We start from the raw sequence: 17,620 nt of genomic DNA on the forward strand, positions 1-17,620 counted from the left end.
AATTGTGACAACTCAGCCAGGCTATTGAACCATAGTTTTACAGTATGTAGGGATGAAGTCATGTGGTTTTAGATGCTGACTTTTGGCTCCAGAATAAAAAGATAGGTTGTGAGTTTGCATCTACAGAAATGTTATTGAAATCCTCATGTGTTATACCGTACAGCTTATCCGTTCCATTGTCAGACTTAATCCAAACCCTAGGACCTTCACTTTTTATTTCAAAATGTTTCATTTTTTAGCCAATCACTGTGAAAGTTGTAGAACTCTGCAAATAAGTAAACACAATTCATTAGTTGGTTAATCTCTTCGATGAGAAACACATCCAGATGCACTAATCCTACAATCTTCTTTGCATCACAGTGAAGTTGAGATTGGTTGCACACACACACACGCATGTGTTAGTAGTAGATGGGTTGGATGAGCAGTTGTGTCTGGTTATCACTGGTTAGTAGTGGAGGTCAGTAGTTGTTAATAATTGATGAGATGGTGAAACCTATTAACATCATTACCAGACAGTATTAGAGAATGCATAACAAGTCTAATGCTGTCGAGTAAGATGTCAATTGAATTCACACCACATCAACCCAAGAAATCTTCACAGGTCAAAGTTCATGCCCAAGAGGTCAATGTCATCAGAACCAGAGAGTTCACTGCCCCAGTCTCTCTGGTTGCCGTAGTCTCACCTGGTTGCTGTGTTCCCACCTGCTGGTTTCTTGACTTCCATTTTCTGATGTGCTGTTGATCGCAGATTTTTCATATCTTGGCCAACGCCTGTTTCATCACGCCATCCCGTCGCAAATAGCTTGTCCTGTATTATGATGGTTGGTGTAACCGCAATTTTTTTCCTGTTTTGGTGTCAGTTTCAAAACTCATACAAATGAATGCTTAGTGGAGATTTGATCACAAAATTATCCGATACACCAAATTTCATGCAGTTTTTCCACCGAACCCTGCACAGTTGTCTGCAGCCGAGACGCCACGCAGTGAGTAATGCCACGTTAATACATGTGACTCATCCTGAATTAAAATAACCGACAGACAGCACGCGATATCCTCTCTGCAACCCACCGAATATCACAATGAACAATTCAGATTCTTCAGTACTTTTTATACCTCTCCTGCATAATGTAAGACAGACATCAGATCCCTCACTCCGAGACTGCACCTTTGTTAACGGTCTCCATGCACAAGAACACACTTGTATATCAGGTCTGGTCAAGCACTGACATGCAGACACCGTTAAGGGGCTGACAAAACAACCCACAATGCATAAAGGCACTCCACAACACAGGGAAGATCACACTTTGTGACTCCACCCTAATATAATTGCATCCTTCAAAAGATTTTTTTTCAGGACAGAACAGTTTTGCCGCCACTTGTTGAGTGAATGGTTTGGGCATGACCGGTGAACTGTCGAGGACAGGACACATCTACGTATGCAGAATTGCATACTCTGTACCCCGATCTTCAAAATTATTCAGGACCGTGGGTCATTCAACCACCTAAGAGCATGTGCAGATCTATAGGATCACACCTCTTCTCTAGATCCAATATGGAAGCGCGGCATCAAAAATCGCATCTATGCTGTGATACGCAATTCAATATGCTTTGTTAAAATTACAAAATCATGAACAGGGAACCACGAATCGTATTAAAATAATCAAAATTACAAATATAAAGAATGCACAACAGGGATGAAACACTCTGTTCATAAAATGGTATTAGTGTTCATTCCGAGGATCCATTACAGGCTATCGACTTTGCTTTGAAATATCTTCGGAGCTGTTCAGTCATGTTCCATCTACACATACCGGTCACTTTTACCAATCGTCTTGCTTCCCGGAAAACTGTCGATACATGTACCAACACTCTGGAGTAGTTCAAGGTTACAGTATCAGAAATGACACTGATGAGCAGCAAGCTGATTCTATCCAGTCCATGGTATCTGTGACTGGTACCGCGGACGGATAACATGTGACCGTACTTGCAGAAATGCACGGACCCGGTGACTGTATTGTGCTTCTCTTCAGAGGTAATACAGACGGGACGGTGATGGGTTCTGATTTGGAGAAGTTCCCCTTCACGCTGACCGGGTCAGCATTGAAGAGCTGACCGACCTGCGAGTGATAGAAGAACCTGCCGACGCCCATCACTGAAATAAGCAAAGCTTGGGATGCAGTGGTGATGACGTCAAAGCGTTGCATTGCACACAACCCCACCCAGTGACCTCAACAAGGGAACACAATGCAGATAGGACTACAATGGAATTTTCCAAATGCTTGGTTCCACACAAAAGAGGAATCTACAGCCACCCAAATTGCTCCCTCACGCCCCTTCCCCACCACAGTGGTTGCTCAGCAAAGGCACCTTAACAAGGCAGTTGGCTTTTCAAGTCCATCGAAGGATGAAAGTGATGATTATGTTAGGACACACGTCCTCATTTAGGTTATCATGGTCTCATTAGGGATGAATTGGTTTTATAAAAGCATTATACAGCTTGAGCCAAAGACGGTTTTGTTTCACAGATAATCTGATAGAATCTTCAGTTGCTGCTCACCATTGCTTTAAGATGCTTTTAGCTTGGCAAACAATGAGTGTTAGGATCCTGACAATGTGTTCTGTATCCTGCCGATGATTTCACGAATACATGTAAGGTTAATGTGTACTTCCGCAAATCTCACAACCAGAACGGCCATTGCCCTTACACTACTATATGTCCGTTCCCTAGGCACATACCCATCATCAACATGCAGTACAATATACACATCCCTAAATTTCAATGTTAAATACTGCTACCAGGTTACATCTGAGAATATTTGATCATAAATTTTTGGAAATATCCACATTAATGGTAAGATTCTACAGATTATACCAGTAAAAAGTGTCCCACAAATGTTACATGACAAGACAGTTCAGACATTAGTTTAAACATCTACACATCTACTTCTTTCATGTGAAAATTGTAGAAAATGCAACAGGACAAATCAAACTGTGTTATGTTGCATGGAAACAACCTTTGCCGAGTTTGACCTCAATGCGGTTGTAATACCATGCTGTGGATACATGCGTCCTTAGCAAGCAATTTGCATATGGTGTGTACCTAAATATTCCCATAGCTGAACTTCTCATCCTTGACTTGAACTTTACCTTCAACTCTGCTATTTTGCTAACACTGGCCTCACAATCCAGTCTTCTCTATGCCAACTATACCAACGCGCACGCCACACAGCTGAATGAAAAAAAGCTATGAAAAACAGTTTGTTGATCAACCTAGGTGGCAACGGGCACGCCCATAGTGCCTGTTTTGAACTTCCATTCATAAATTTTCAAGCACCATTTTATACAACTACTCACAAGGCAATTCATAGCAGACAATATTCTTACCTCCCCACTTACATTCTCAGAGTCCATACAAAGGTCAAATCAATAGACGTGAATCACCGGACAAACTGGGTGCCACTTGTACTTTGCAAACGGCTTTCATTAAATCTATGCATATAGGGCAAAAAGAAAAAAAAAACAATTTTCGTGGATTTTGGGGAATACGTTCTTGTCTCAAGCAATGCTCTTCCAAAGATGTCTAAAGGTAATTTCACAGAGAATGATTATGCAAACAGAAAACAGAAACGACATTTGTACCACACTTAAATATCAGATCATTTAATTTGCTCTTTACCTACATGTATTGGACTCATCCTCATCAAACATCAATGACGCCACAATATGAATGATGGTAAAACAGTGCGACTACCACACCGTACCCCACCTACCCTACAGGTTTAATATTTTCCTCGTTCTTGACAATCTGATACCCGAAGAATGTATCAACTTTCTCAGGAGTACATGTTCCGGCGACCATTCATCTGCACAAAGTGCTTGCATTGCATGTGTGCAAACAAGACAGTAGCTACAGAACTCAACACAATCACCGATCCTTTTCAATGTGCTCTCAAGAAGAAGAAAAAAAAAGCGATGAAACGTAATACCTCAATTATTGCATTTCCACGGCGTAATATTCCCCAAACAGCCAGCCTCAAAGAGAAGAGTCTGTAGTGAGGGTAGTACCATGGTAATGAAGAAATTCAACAAACAAAACCAAATATCACCGTGCTTTCAAAGAAGACATTGATGGTATCGTTTTCTCAATCCTCAGATCACCCCACTCTGATTACTTTTATCTCTACAGGTCTGTTTCCATGGTAATCTATCAAATCATCACAAGCAATTCTGAGACGTAATTACGCATCGAACACAACATCTTTCAATATCTCAATAGATTTTTTTTTCCGGTGAAATTGCATTAAATGTCATCCTATAAATATCGACATCAAAACACTGATCACTATCCTCCTTTTGGTGTCTCATTATTTTTTTGCTTTTATTGAAAATTTTTTTCTTTGCATAATTGTCACTTTTAAGCAAGAATACTATTCACTGTTGACTGATGATACTTGTTGGCTACATATACCGTAAGTGCCATTTGAGCCACATGAGGTCGAAAAATATTGAAACCATTGTGTTGGTTCCTGGCGACAAAAATGCCGGCCGTTGTCTTCCCACTCGTACCGGTACATTGTACTGTTCAAAGAGGCATATTCCTGACGAGACTGAACAAACAAATTGTTTCTACAGAATCTGATTGAAAATTCAATTAAAAATAAAGTAAATGCAAAGAGTTAGATAGGTACACAAAAACAACTGGTGAACGATGTCAAGAAATGTGGCACTTTCATTACTCTGGTGTCAATTTCATCCCCAAATCACGTATTTAATAAATCTAAAATTTGCTATCTGTCTTTCACCATTGCTGTATACACCTGCTACAGATGGTATATGGTGGTGGCCTCAGCTTGCACGATATCACCCTTGTATTGGTCAACACTGAAATGCACGTATACACACATCGCTAACTTTTCAGCTGTACCCGTAAATATAAACCATGAACACAGTTCACATTTTACACCACACGAAAAGCCCAACGACGAAACATTTATTTGAAAATTCCAATCAATTTTAATCTAAATTAAACTTGAAATCCACCCTTGAAAAATTAGAGTGCACTATTGATAACCTGAACAAATTGGCGGAGCAAGTGTGGACATCAACAGTATTTGTTAATAAATGGTCATAAGTCAGAGCATGTATTTGCCATGAATAAGATATGTTTGCAGATCACTTCAAAGCCACCGAACTGCTGGCAATACTTGCCTGAGTAACTATGCGAGGTTTACTCAGATCAAAATAGCTTTTTTAACTTCTGCCCTTGGGTTGCAGGATTGCAATTCAGTAGTCACCGATCTACACACATTCATATCAACTTTCCTAGATGTATCTCATGCTTTCTCCTATCTTGTTCAATTTTTATGTTCAAAGATGGCCGACTAAATTTTATCCTACCATTTCATTTTCTGAAAAATTTTAATTTATCCTAAAAATCTAAATCCATTAGGTTTTTTGAGATGTTTGTGAAAGAATCGGTGTTTATATCTTTAATATTTGACAGTGATCAGAAACGGTTTTTCTGTTCAATAGTGTTTGCCTGCGGCTAGAATTTATGAAATAGGCCTATCTCTATATCTCACAATTGTTAATTTGACTATGATGTACTGTCATTTAACCTTAGTCAATATCCTACTTTTCTGTAATACTACACTGAGTTTTTCATTTTGGTCAGGGTCCTTACATATGCTGCGATTGCAATTGTCTATCTTCACATCCAAATGAGAGAGAAAAGTATAAAATTCTTCCATGTTTCTCCTGCATGTTGTGAAATCGATAGACCTGTCAAGAAAGCTTTACAGGCAATACTCCTTCATTTTTGAGCTACTCATTACATAAGTTGACCATTACAAAATAACCACACAGTTGTGTTTTCTATGATGGAATTGAGGAGGTACAGTACATGTACACCTCTACGATGTCACCAATAACTACTGCTTTGATACGATCCTCATCTGGGGACAAATCACGTCTACAGCCACTGACCAGCTGCAGATACTCTATCTTTGTTTGGTCAGTGAGGTCCATATGTTATCTTTGCTCCACTAATCCCCAAACAGATATACAATGGTCAGCATGTACCTATCAGCTAGGTTATTATTGTCATTATAAGCATGCACTTGAGTCAAAAAGATCCAAATCTCAGAAACTAAACCATGTACCTCGACCTTGTGCTAACTTTTCTTGACCGTGTATATCAATACATGTGCTAAGCTCGGTACTTGGTATCTGGCTGTCTCTTTGCTATTTAGTTCCAAGTGAAATTTTTTGGCTGTCAGCATATGGTTCTACAGTATATCTTTCGTTTGTATCTACTTACTGATCTCTGTATCTTTGCAATATGTAGTCTATCATACTGTATGAACTCAAACCCCCTCCATTAACACTATGAGGAGATATGGCAAACAAACGGTAGCTCTATAACCTAGCATGGAGGTCTAGTACCTCCATGGACTGAGCTACAAACAAGCATGCATTACAGACAGTGACCTTCTGACGTTCAAGATTTCAAACTCTTTGAAGCAAAGTAGGCTTTTCTGAAGTTTCTTTGCCTGAGCCCCGCAACAATGCACATCATATGAAAAAGGTTTCTATGTGAAAGACAATACTGATGAGCCGATGGCATGTCAAATTAGCTTAGTGAACTCACTGCTTGCGTGTACCTTGTCTGCTTGATTACTGATGGTGAATTACCAAGGAACTGTCTACAAATGAAATGATCTACATCTGTATGTTTCTCATAGGTCCTCTGATTTCCATGGCTCCGGCATTTCTACATGTATTACCACACTAAATCTATGTAAACCTCACTCTGAATGGGAAACAGACAGCCTTAAGAAACACAAAGTGAATCAAAAATCTGGTGTAAAGTACTGTGCAGGTCCTTTTTATCGTAAGCATGATAATCTAATGCCCTACAAAAGATTTCCTTAAAGCAAAAAGTAGTGGAATCACAGGACAAAACAGTGAACCTACACCGTCCAGTTTCTGACTCTGTCTGATTATTATTATAAACCTGCAAATATAAACTGATGTGGATCACCCATGTAAAGGACTAGAGAAAACTAACAACTGATCAATACATTGGTGAATAAGTGATCTTCTTTCTCCCGCTGTGAAATTGCTGAGAATTGCCGAGATCTGAATTGCTACCCAACTGTGAGTCATTCATCATATATGAATATTTATCTCTAGCTGACTGATAAGTGTCTTTCCCGAGACAAAATATGAGTGATATCATTTCCTCCTCCAGATAGTTACTTATAAATTTCTATGCATAGTCTTTGTGCTCTGCTTACTTCATAACTCTTCCCACAATGCACTATTGATAGGAAAAACCCATCCAATTTAACACGTGTGAACATCGATTGGTGTTTCCATGGCGAAGCAGAAAAAAATATCAAGATCAATTTTCATGCATTCTATGATGGGATAAATTAAATTTGATATCTTGTGTGTGTGATTAATGTTACAGATTAGATCTGTGGGCAGGATTATTTGCCAATGGTGCGCGGTATATGCTGAAGCCACAACCAAATCATAAATAGTGATTATCAAAATGTAAATGAGAGTAGGAGAAATCTGGCACTCTCGATGTATTATTGTGTGTGTTATGTTATCATACATAGCACTGATCACTTGTGACCTGCCGAGTCAGAAACCCTGATGTAATAGTCTGATAATAGGAAAGAGCTAGATTAGTCTCCAGCTCCCATGTATTCTGTTGTATAGCTTTTTGTCATGACAGACACACCACAGTGTATTGAACCAACTCTATCTCTCCTTATGGGGAAGTTTCAAGATTTCAAGAAAAGATTGAAAATATTTTTTGAAGTTTGAACATTTTTTCCATGATGACTACAGTGCCATCTTAATTTCCAGATTTGCATGCCTCCACCAAAACTGCTACGCAGATGGTCTTGTAACACATACCACTCTGTCCTCTTAGCATCAAAGTCTCAGAAAAGGAATACAGCCTTGAAAGTGGAACAGAGAAAACACTGGACCACTGAGCAGTGTCAGCTACAGAGGATGAAAATATAAAGGTTAAAGTTGAGTTAGGGACCCAATTTTGAAATGTCAATGTACTGCGAAGCTCAGACTGACCTATGACGCCAGAGAATCGGCTTTGCACTAATGGTTAAATACAGGGGTCATTTTGACAATGACATCTGCAAGGATTACAAGAGATGGAATATTTCTATGATTGAAACATTAATTTTGAAGTTTGAAAAATAAAAAGGCTTTGGTTTAGAAAGATTGAGTGTGTGGAAAGCTGACAAAACATTGACCATACTGATGCTAGATACACAGAACTGTAAGTTAAGTACAACCTTCAGAAAATAATGAAGAAAGAGCAATTTCTTTACTATGATTTATATATGAATGAAAGTTTGATGGACTGAAAGAACGCTCACATAACAGTATTCTGTGTCAGACTGTCTTGAAAATCAAGTCATATCAAACAGAAACTTGACAGCATATATATTTTGACAAACTGGTTTGTGACAGAATAGTTATCATAAAAACAGCCAAAAAAACTAATCAAAATTTGAAATAAATTTTATAAAAAGTACCATTTGTAAATAAAGTCAGCTGCAATTTGACAAAGTTTCAACAAACCCTACAAGTTACCTCTTCCATTAATGTTTCTATCACCTAACAATCCTTATCGCCATACTTTGAGTAACTTTTTAGATGAGAACCCTTCTGGAAAAAAACCCAATATACCGGTATGGTATATTGATTACTGATTAACCAATGTACTGATCAATCATGTATTGCAAGTGAAATTGAAAAAGTGGAGCATGACAAATCAAAATTCAAAATCAAAAGTGAATATCCCATAATTTAACGGTCATGAATAATTCAAGAGCAACATGAAAGACACGACCTAGTTTGAGTTCAGAGGTATCAATTTCAAAATCATATCAGCCAATCAAAAGTGGACATGTTTGCGCCTCATGAATAAATGAATACAAACAGAATTAATGAATAACTGGGAGATGAAGCCGTCTCTGTAGATGTATGTGTCTGAGGAATGCCACATCAGTGAACCAAGCCTCAGGTTTCTAAGTGGAGCTTAGAAACCCGGTTCTGAAGTGGTCATCGTAAACACCCATTGGGTGTACCTGCTCTTTGCATACCAACCGTTCAAAAGCGGAGAATTACTGCAAATCCAGGGACGAGAGAACGCCACTTGCTATCCCCATGTGCTGGACAACACACCAACACCCACTTTTGTGCTGCATTCAGTATACGCCCACACACCAACCATGAACAAAATACTTCATTCATGTCTAGGAAAAAAACAGCTTACATTCCTCATCAAGGGGAGAAAAAATGAAGTAAACAGTCGCCTCTGACAAAAATTTAAATTTTTCTTTGGTTCTGCTAGAAGAAGAAAGTAAATTGTCGCCGATCAGGTACTTTGCAATGGAAACGAATCGGTAGATTAACGGACTTCCTGAAGACTAATCACGTTGTTTCATCGTCCCCAGTCAATGGTGTCTTCTAGGCACCATTACTGTAGAAATATCGCTTACATTGAAAAGTACAGTAGGGAAGTATAAAATGTGAGCTGCTGATTGTAACCTGGGAACACACCCATGCACAGATCACATAGACACGTCACAAATGAGTGGCCTTTGAGTCCATGCCGCCGTACAGAAGTTTTACAGGCCACGGTGCTATCATGCCCCAGGGGCAGTAACAATATGAAATAAACATATCACTGAGATAAAAAGATATGTCACCAGGTTTTAAATGCCAAGGACTGGTTTCCCGTAGTGAGGTATGTAATAAAAAGGTAATCCCTGTTAAAACAGGCATGTCATCATGGCAATTCTTTATCAAAAGATATGTTTTCTCAAAAATTTACATAAACTTGAAATCTTTCATACACTGTTAGTTTTGGTTCTCTTCAACAAAACTGTGGGTTCTATCATCAGACAGTTGTGTGCCATATAAATTCCTTATTAAGGCTACATGGCATTTGATTGAAAAATCTTGGCCAAAGTTTACAAATGTAACCAGCAAATATGATTTTACATTGGATAAAGCAGCTGAGTAAAGTCGAAATTAAAGTCAAAGAAGCGTTTCAGCGTCGGACAGAAAAAACTACTGTAACAATATTTTCCTATCACAAATCACATCTATTCACAACACGTAAAAAATAAAATTACACGGAGAGTTGCCACCGATAAAACAAAACAGAAATTTACTCCCTATGGTTGACTCAGCGTCATAAATTTCAATTATTTTCCATTCATATCAAGAGAAATGATATTTTGGAAGCCTTCTAGAAAGCAGACACATAAATGCTGGTGATAGCCGTATTTTATGTGTTTCAGTGAAAACAAATTTGCGCTATACTCACTAAAATAGTCCATCGTGCTGGCTCGGGCAGTCGTAAGAAATGATCCTTGACTCACCACGGAATGTCCAACATGTCATGGGAGCAATATAACCAGACCGTCATGCCAATATCACACAGCAGAGCTGATCAGACAAAAAAACTCCAGATCTAATAGAAGATATCGTCTCAGAAGCAGAGCTAGCAATATACTCACACACACACACTACTTGACTGTTAGCCCTCACTAATGACACCGTTAGCATCTCCCTATTAATTTATATCACAGTCTCGTCTTGGTTTCAGTGTGGCCTGCTGCAAGTCAAGGTTGCCAAATGCTCGCACACAACATTTAACACTATAAAACGTCCATTTGTGATCATTTCCTGTGGGGCATTAAGCTATCATTTTGGCTTTTACTCAGAGCACTTAAATATATTTTGCTTTCTCCACAGGCATGAAAAAACAGCAAGGAAAAATCCATTATCAAAAATTCCTATGCACATACTCTCTGTCCATCATTTCAAAAAGTGCCGAAAGAAAGCCGAGTCAGATAAACTGGATGAAAGAAGGCTCCCCATTGGCTGACCTATTGAAAGAAATCTCCCCATTGGTTGACCTTCAAACTGCGACATTCATTTGGAAATCCAACCCTAATAGGATAGTATGATGAGCTATTTCTGTATCAGCATCTAATTGGTAATAAAAAATCCATGACATTGAGCCTAATGATATCCACATTCAGATGCTTGATGGAATAATTTTGCATGATTCGCGCACGGATACTTTCAATATCAGCTTATCAGGCCCTATATCATGTTCCAATATTTATCTTTCTTCGAGCAATCAATTTTCCACTTTTGTTATTACCTGGGCAACAAAAAAAGTCATCATTTTCATTCCACCACAAATAGAATTAAATTAATGATCCACAAACCACGTCATACTGCGATGTCTTTGATGTTCGGGAGAGATACAACCACATTAACGGAACAATACCAAACCAACACCGCTGCATTTAAATGCCAATAAAATCATTAAAATTTTACAGATCGATTACCATACTCCCGAGGAAAAACAAATGGCATAATTTCAGACACGGCATAATATTTTCATATCTAGTGTCTCACTCCATGTTGCATCAGACTAGATTACTACAGTGAGTTGGAACATTTTCAGAGATACTTGCGATCACAGGTACCTCATAACAAAATGCTATTTTGCTATGCCTGCCAGCCAATCTTCAGCTCTTGAAATATTAAAAGACGTTTCTGCTTTCTCATCTGTGACTGAGAGTTTGTTTGCAACCCACGCTCCCAGACTTCATCTGATCCATACATTAATTATTTTAAGACCTGATACTTGCAGAGAAAATTTGAATTTTCAATTTCATATTCTCACTTCCATTAGAGCCTTCTGCAGCAAAGTTTCTCTTCTCAAATACTGTAAAGAGATCTTATACATGTAATCGCTTATATTGGTTGTCAGATTAAAAAAATGATAGTTCCTTGTGACTACCTTGATAAAATTTCATATTTAATTAATTTATTAGCTGCATATTAATTTGGCATTAAGAATATGCCATGTCTACAGGTATCATGGTGACAACCATAACATCTATGGTGGTTCTAAAACACCTGGAAAACTTTCATGTTTTTACCAGAATGCAGATATGTCTGTTATATTGTATTCCTATTTGTAAAATTATGCTTGCCCAACTCTGTAGTATCGGTGCATCACTAAACACAATATGCAAATGATTTCATTCTATCTCCTTGGTGAGCAGACTACACTACATTTGTTCTCACCTGATCGATCAGAATATTTCATGTCTATCATCTCTCTCTATCTTAAGGCCCTAATATTTCACCAATGTCCACATAAACAGTGTACAGGTGTTGCTTTTGAGAGCAAAATGTTGATATTTGGGATTCAGAGTGTATGCATGAACCAAAAAGAATACAAAAATCAGATAAAACCTTGGAAAAGTTCTGCCAGAGTTTTCGGGATTCTGAGACCTGCAAGCCTAAGTTGTTCTGTCATTAACCCTTTGAGCGCCAAAGTCAATTTTTGTCCCTATATCCAAATATACACCAGTCAATTTTTTTCTAAGTTTTGCTAAAATTTTGATAAAAATCTCAAGCCAATAAAATGGGATGTTAATTTGATCCAAAATTGTCAAAAAAATTACAGAAAAATTCACAAAATCGGCAAAATGTTGCACAGCATAATTTTGGTGGGAAAAATTGCAGCGCTCAAAGGGTTTACATTTGGACTGAATGTACAAAATTTAAAATACCATACTGGAACAGTAGTACATGTACTTCCAGCAAAAACTCCTGTAGAAAAGACATTTTCTGGATATGGATCAGGACACATTAGGTCACCCAGAAAATATTTCTTGAAAACTGAATAAAAACTTCGCTGTAAACTTTAAGAGCAGAGTCCCTATATATATGGTACTGTGGGAACTACATGTACAGCATGTTCTTGATATATTAAAGGTAAAAATTCCAAATCTGGGTTGGATATACCTCTAAGTGTTGGTTCAAATATGACATTTGAGGTTGGAAAAATTTAAAAACTGGGTTAGGTATACCTTGGAATATTGGTTCAAGTGTGACATCTTTGAGAAATTTACCCTAGCAACTGTGTGTGCATCTGGTATTGTTAACTAAACATTCACCTGTAACCAGGATGATGTATTCACAGTGGTTCACACTCCAGACAACACTATCCATCAAAATGTTTCATTACCTCATCGTTGAATATTACCGCTTGTGCTAATAAAGGATATAGTCCACTGTATATCCAGACATTTCAGGTACATTTGACAGCATTCTGTATAAAACGCCACTGCCATTCAGACTAGCTCTGGAGACAATCAATATTTGTAAATTTATGAATTATTAATAGAATGAAAAATGATGAACCGGCATTCTACAAAGCGAAAAAAAAAAGACATAAAATTTTACGTGACTGTGTCATTACAAGGACATTGCCCTCAGGTGTCTCCACCCAAACGCTGACAAAAATATCTTTTCTCCTGGTCTGACCCTGTTCATTGTGTCTGGTGACCACCCATAAACACAGCGTTGTAAAAACACAAAACACAAAAGCAAAAACGTCTTGAAACAAACTGAACAATTCATATACAGCCTTTCACAGAAACCAAAACGACAAAAAATCCACACTTTGAGGCTGACTCCAGCATATCCAAAAGAAGAACTACAGGCAAGGGTTTGAATATTTATGCCTTTGATTGAATATTAAGTGAGTATCGCTTGATAATCCTGTGTAAAAGCTAGGTGCAATAGTTATATGTTCAGAAGTACAGCAAACGTGAATAAAGGCAAATGGACCACTCAACTATCTGATTAACACTTGTTAAAGAAGAAGGGTAGGAGGTCACACAAAAAACCCCCAAATCCAGACCTCTGTCCACTGGAAACACTGCGACTTAACCCTGATATGTAAGACTCAATACATGTACCTGAATGACAGCACATGCCAGCTCTCACGGATGACATCATAAAAGTCTTTTTGACACTAAATTCAGTTTCTTTTTACCAGTGACGGCAATGCGGCAGCATGGTTCAGGGCGTCACACGATTAGCACCGCAGCAACGCGTCTGACAGTCGGCTTCCATCTGAACTATTAAAAGCCTGGGTCATTCATTCAGGTTAGCACACACCCTGACATCGTTACCATACCAGCACAAAGTTTTGGACGATAAACACATCGCACACAGCTGCCGACACTCCTAACTTGTCCCTGCACCAATGGCTTTCTTTTCTGCATTCGGACCCGGCCTTTTGTTATCACCCGGCTCATTTAAGTTTTTATCGGTGAATGCTTTAGTCCAGTGGTTAGAAGTGCTAAGGCCATAGGTGGGAGTAAAGGGCGTTCACCACTCTACTAAGGGGAACTAAACAATTCCTCCCTCAGGCGACACGCTCTTCAACACTTGTGAAATGGGTGTTGACACTCTCTCTTGTCTCGGCTCAAAGCAGTTGATTCTCCCGACCTGAACTTTGCATCGTTAGCTGACATGTTCCTGGTCCTAGCCCGGCTATTTTGCAGACAAAGAGCCGGTCAGACGCTCCAACGGCACTGATCTACACCACAGCAACGGCTTGATTCACATCCTAGCTGGTCTAACAGCTTTATCTGCGGCGTCCGCTCATGGAAAGAAAAGCCCAACACATCACAGCTGTCAAACACAAGGCATTGTCTCAGCATAGACCATGCCATTCACTCGACTTTTGTCCCTATTATGACATAAAAAAGCAGAAGCGAGACGCTAAGGCAAACAATTACCTCATACTTCCAAATATTAAACCTGTTTCCATGACAACAGAAACAAACAACTAGACATGTTTCCGTAGAGATGAACACAATGAAACTGATTAAAGCCCTTTTTTTTATCTCTGCAGATTTAGAGCATAAAGCCATTGAGATTGTAAAGGTGTATAAACATCTGTATGTCTTATTTGTGTACAAAGTTGACCATGTAAACGAAAATTCCATTTTACTCTGAATGGCGCTATTCCACTGTTAAATCTTACAGCATGATAGTCGACGTGACTCCAGATCTCCCGCTGATGTCTGCCAGTTGAGAAATATCACAATAAGATTGCATACTAAATACACTGAATACAACACAACTTAAACCTTAGATTTTCTTACTATACATCCAGAGAAAATAATAATTTTCAAGGTGCATGTCTGCCTTCATCATTGTATGATATCAGAAGCAGAATACTTGTTTTGTCATATTTAAGGAAAAATATGCAACTATGGCGCAGATTGGAAATCGTAATTGAAAACCACCACTACAAATTGTAAATGCCCTCAATGCAAATTTTGAAACACTCTGATTTTCTCACTAAAGAGCCAAAAAACAGAACAAAAAATATTTATGACTTTAGAAAGAGTTTATATAATAAATGCACTGGTCACCTTTTCACTTAATAGAAAAGTGCTCTTCAAATTGTTTTACCCTTGACTGTATTAAAACAAACACGGGTGGAAATAAAATGCATAAGATAACAGTGATGTGTAAGTTTTGCAAATCGACTTTGATGTCTGCTTCTCGTAAAGAAACAAAGACACAAATTTCTCAATTCAAAGTTCACAAAATTCCATTGGTGCAAATGAAGTAAAACTCATTAAATCTCACATGATGAAAGTTAAATAGAAGAGAGTGCAGTTTGCTTTATTTCCTAATAAGATACACCATTTAACATGAGAAATCCAAATAAATATTGTACTACAGCTTTGCAATCCAATTTACTTTTACTATTACATGGTCAATCAAGTGTACTGATTCTGAAGGCTATATAATTTTTTTCTGGTAACTTAGTTTACAGAAGTGGCAAAGATCAGTATATTTATTTCCACAATTTTTTCAATCATTTTCTGTTTACATATTCACTTACCACAAAATCAGTACAAGCTCTTGTTGCATTTGTTAAAACCGAGAGTTAAGTGTGACAGCTGGCGGCCATGTTTGTTTTCCGATTTTCACCTCAAGTACCTGAGCATAATACCGGTATTGTGAGCACATCGGAAGGGCCAACACCCATTTCTTTTGGCACTAGGCAAACCGCAGACTGTCATTGAGGATGATCTGGGTTAGGACGGACTGGCAAGGTCATTGGCTACTCTGGGCTTTGTGAGGACTAGTCTACTGACACTTTGAATAAAGAACAGACGCTGGTCAGGCACAGCATGTACTGATGAGTGACCATTGGATGGGTACAGATCTACTGGAAGTCGTGCTTGCACCTCTTTACAAGAACAATGAAATGAATTTTTACTGACATATATTGGTGGGTCTACTATTGGGGTATTTTTTACTTCCCTGTGTGAAATTATGAACTACTGAAAATATTTATGTACACTGATGTACAGTTGCTATCGTTTCAGTTGCTACATGTGTTGCCTGCATGTATGCATCAGTATAAAGGGTAATAAAGGGGCAGTCCTCAATCCCTGGTTCTTATATCAGTGGTTATTGATATTGACTGTTCGTGTGATTTTAGTCCTTTGTTTTGCAAGTTGTGCAGAGTTTATCAATTTGCTCAGAGATAAAGCTGGTTAAAAACCTGTCCCTCTAAATAAACACCCACAGCACATATATGCATCCTGCCAGATGTTAACACCTTGTGACTACCACACTTCCAGTGTCTACCGGTATCTGGTGTTTAAACTTTTACAGAGGAAACTGGGAAACTGGGGTAAAGGGATTTTATAGAGTATGGAACCGGTGGGAATTAATCAAACTGCTGGAATTACCTATTATGCCACAAACAGTTCAAGAAAAGGGAAGATAACCATTGACGGCAAGGATACATCTGTGCTGTGATATAACACTGTACAGTACGCGTACCACATACAAGATGCAGGTAGTTGCATGTATTTTGTATTGCTGTCAATGAACCACCAACAGCTGTGGATGACATTGTACAAAGGTTGTGAAAAATTTCAATAAAAAGCCAAACTGAGAGTCAGACAGATCAGCTACCAGTTAAAATGAGGTAACTGACTTTAATGAGTCCTGAAGAAACAAAAGAAACTTCAGAAAAAAAGTTCATACATGAAAAGAAAGACAGTTCAAAGGCTGCTTTTTAAATCACAGCGGTTATAAACGTTTATTACTTCCCTGTACTGAACCGGTAAAGCCTCTCTGATTTTTAAGGTTACTGATGGGAAAGTATTTTGTTATGAGAACCCAGTGCCGCTGCAGAATAAAGCACGTTGCCCATTCATGCTCCACTGGTCGTACAAAACACATCAAATCCCACCATGGACAATAGCAGAGTGAAAGCGGTTTTCACGTCTACTATAATCCAGTTTACTTTCAAAAGAGTAATTTACTTTTGTGCACATGTCAGACACAGTTGGTCAATCCCGCCTCATGTGGTTTGGTAGCTCCAATCTGATTGGGTCTCCAATGTCATGTGACAAGGTGATATGCCATATTTTGCAGTATTGCTTCTTCTAATTGGTGGTGCGCTGCTTTTGAAATGTTAAGTTGGCACTCTGAGATTCTCAACAGAGCATGTCCGTCAATTCAAGGAAAATATTTGTGTACAAAGTGCCACTTACAATTTTCAAGTGTCAAAACTTTGTCTTGACGCTGGTACAGGAATACTGGTAGCGTGGTATGTGCAGGCTATGGGATTTACAGAGGAGATATTCACTTATAAATGTCACTAGATATTCTTTGCATAAATTTTCTGGAAAATTACAAACAAAGG

The 17,620-nt window shown here is 38.4% G+C and overlaps 1 protein-coding gene across 5 annotated transcripts in view; it reads right to left on the reverse strand.

Moving 5' to 3' along the window:
- The window catches only part of LOC139136673 (protein polyglycylase TTLL10-like), a 111,744-nt gene that overhangs the window by 69,586 nt on the left and 24,538 nt on the right, over positions 1 to 17,620 (reverse strand). The window contains exon 1 of one of the 5 annotated variants that reach the window (XM_070704459.1): positions 13,848 to 13,965. The exons of the other annotated variants lie outside the window; for them this stretch is intronic. The gene's annotated coding sequence lies outside the window, so the exon portion shown is untranslated. Of the gene's footprint in view, positions 1 to 13,847; positions 13,966 to 17,620 lie in introns of those variants that run through there. 5 annotated transcript variants of the gene reach the window in all.

Source organism: Ptychodera flava, chromosome 7 (genome assembly GCF_041260155.1).
Source record: "Ptychodera flava strain L36383 chromosome 7, AS_Pfla_20210202, whole genome shotgun sequence".
NCBI classification, from domain to species: domain Eukaryota; kingdom Metazoa; phylum Hemichordata; class Enteropneusta; family Ptychoderidae; genus Ptychodera; species Ptychodera flava.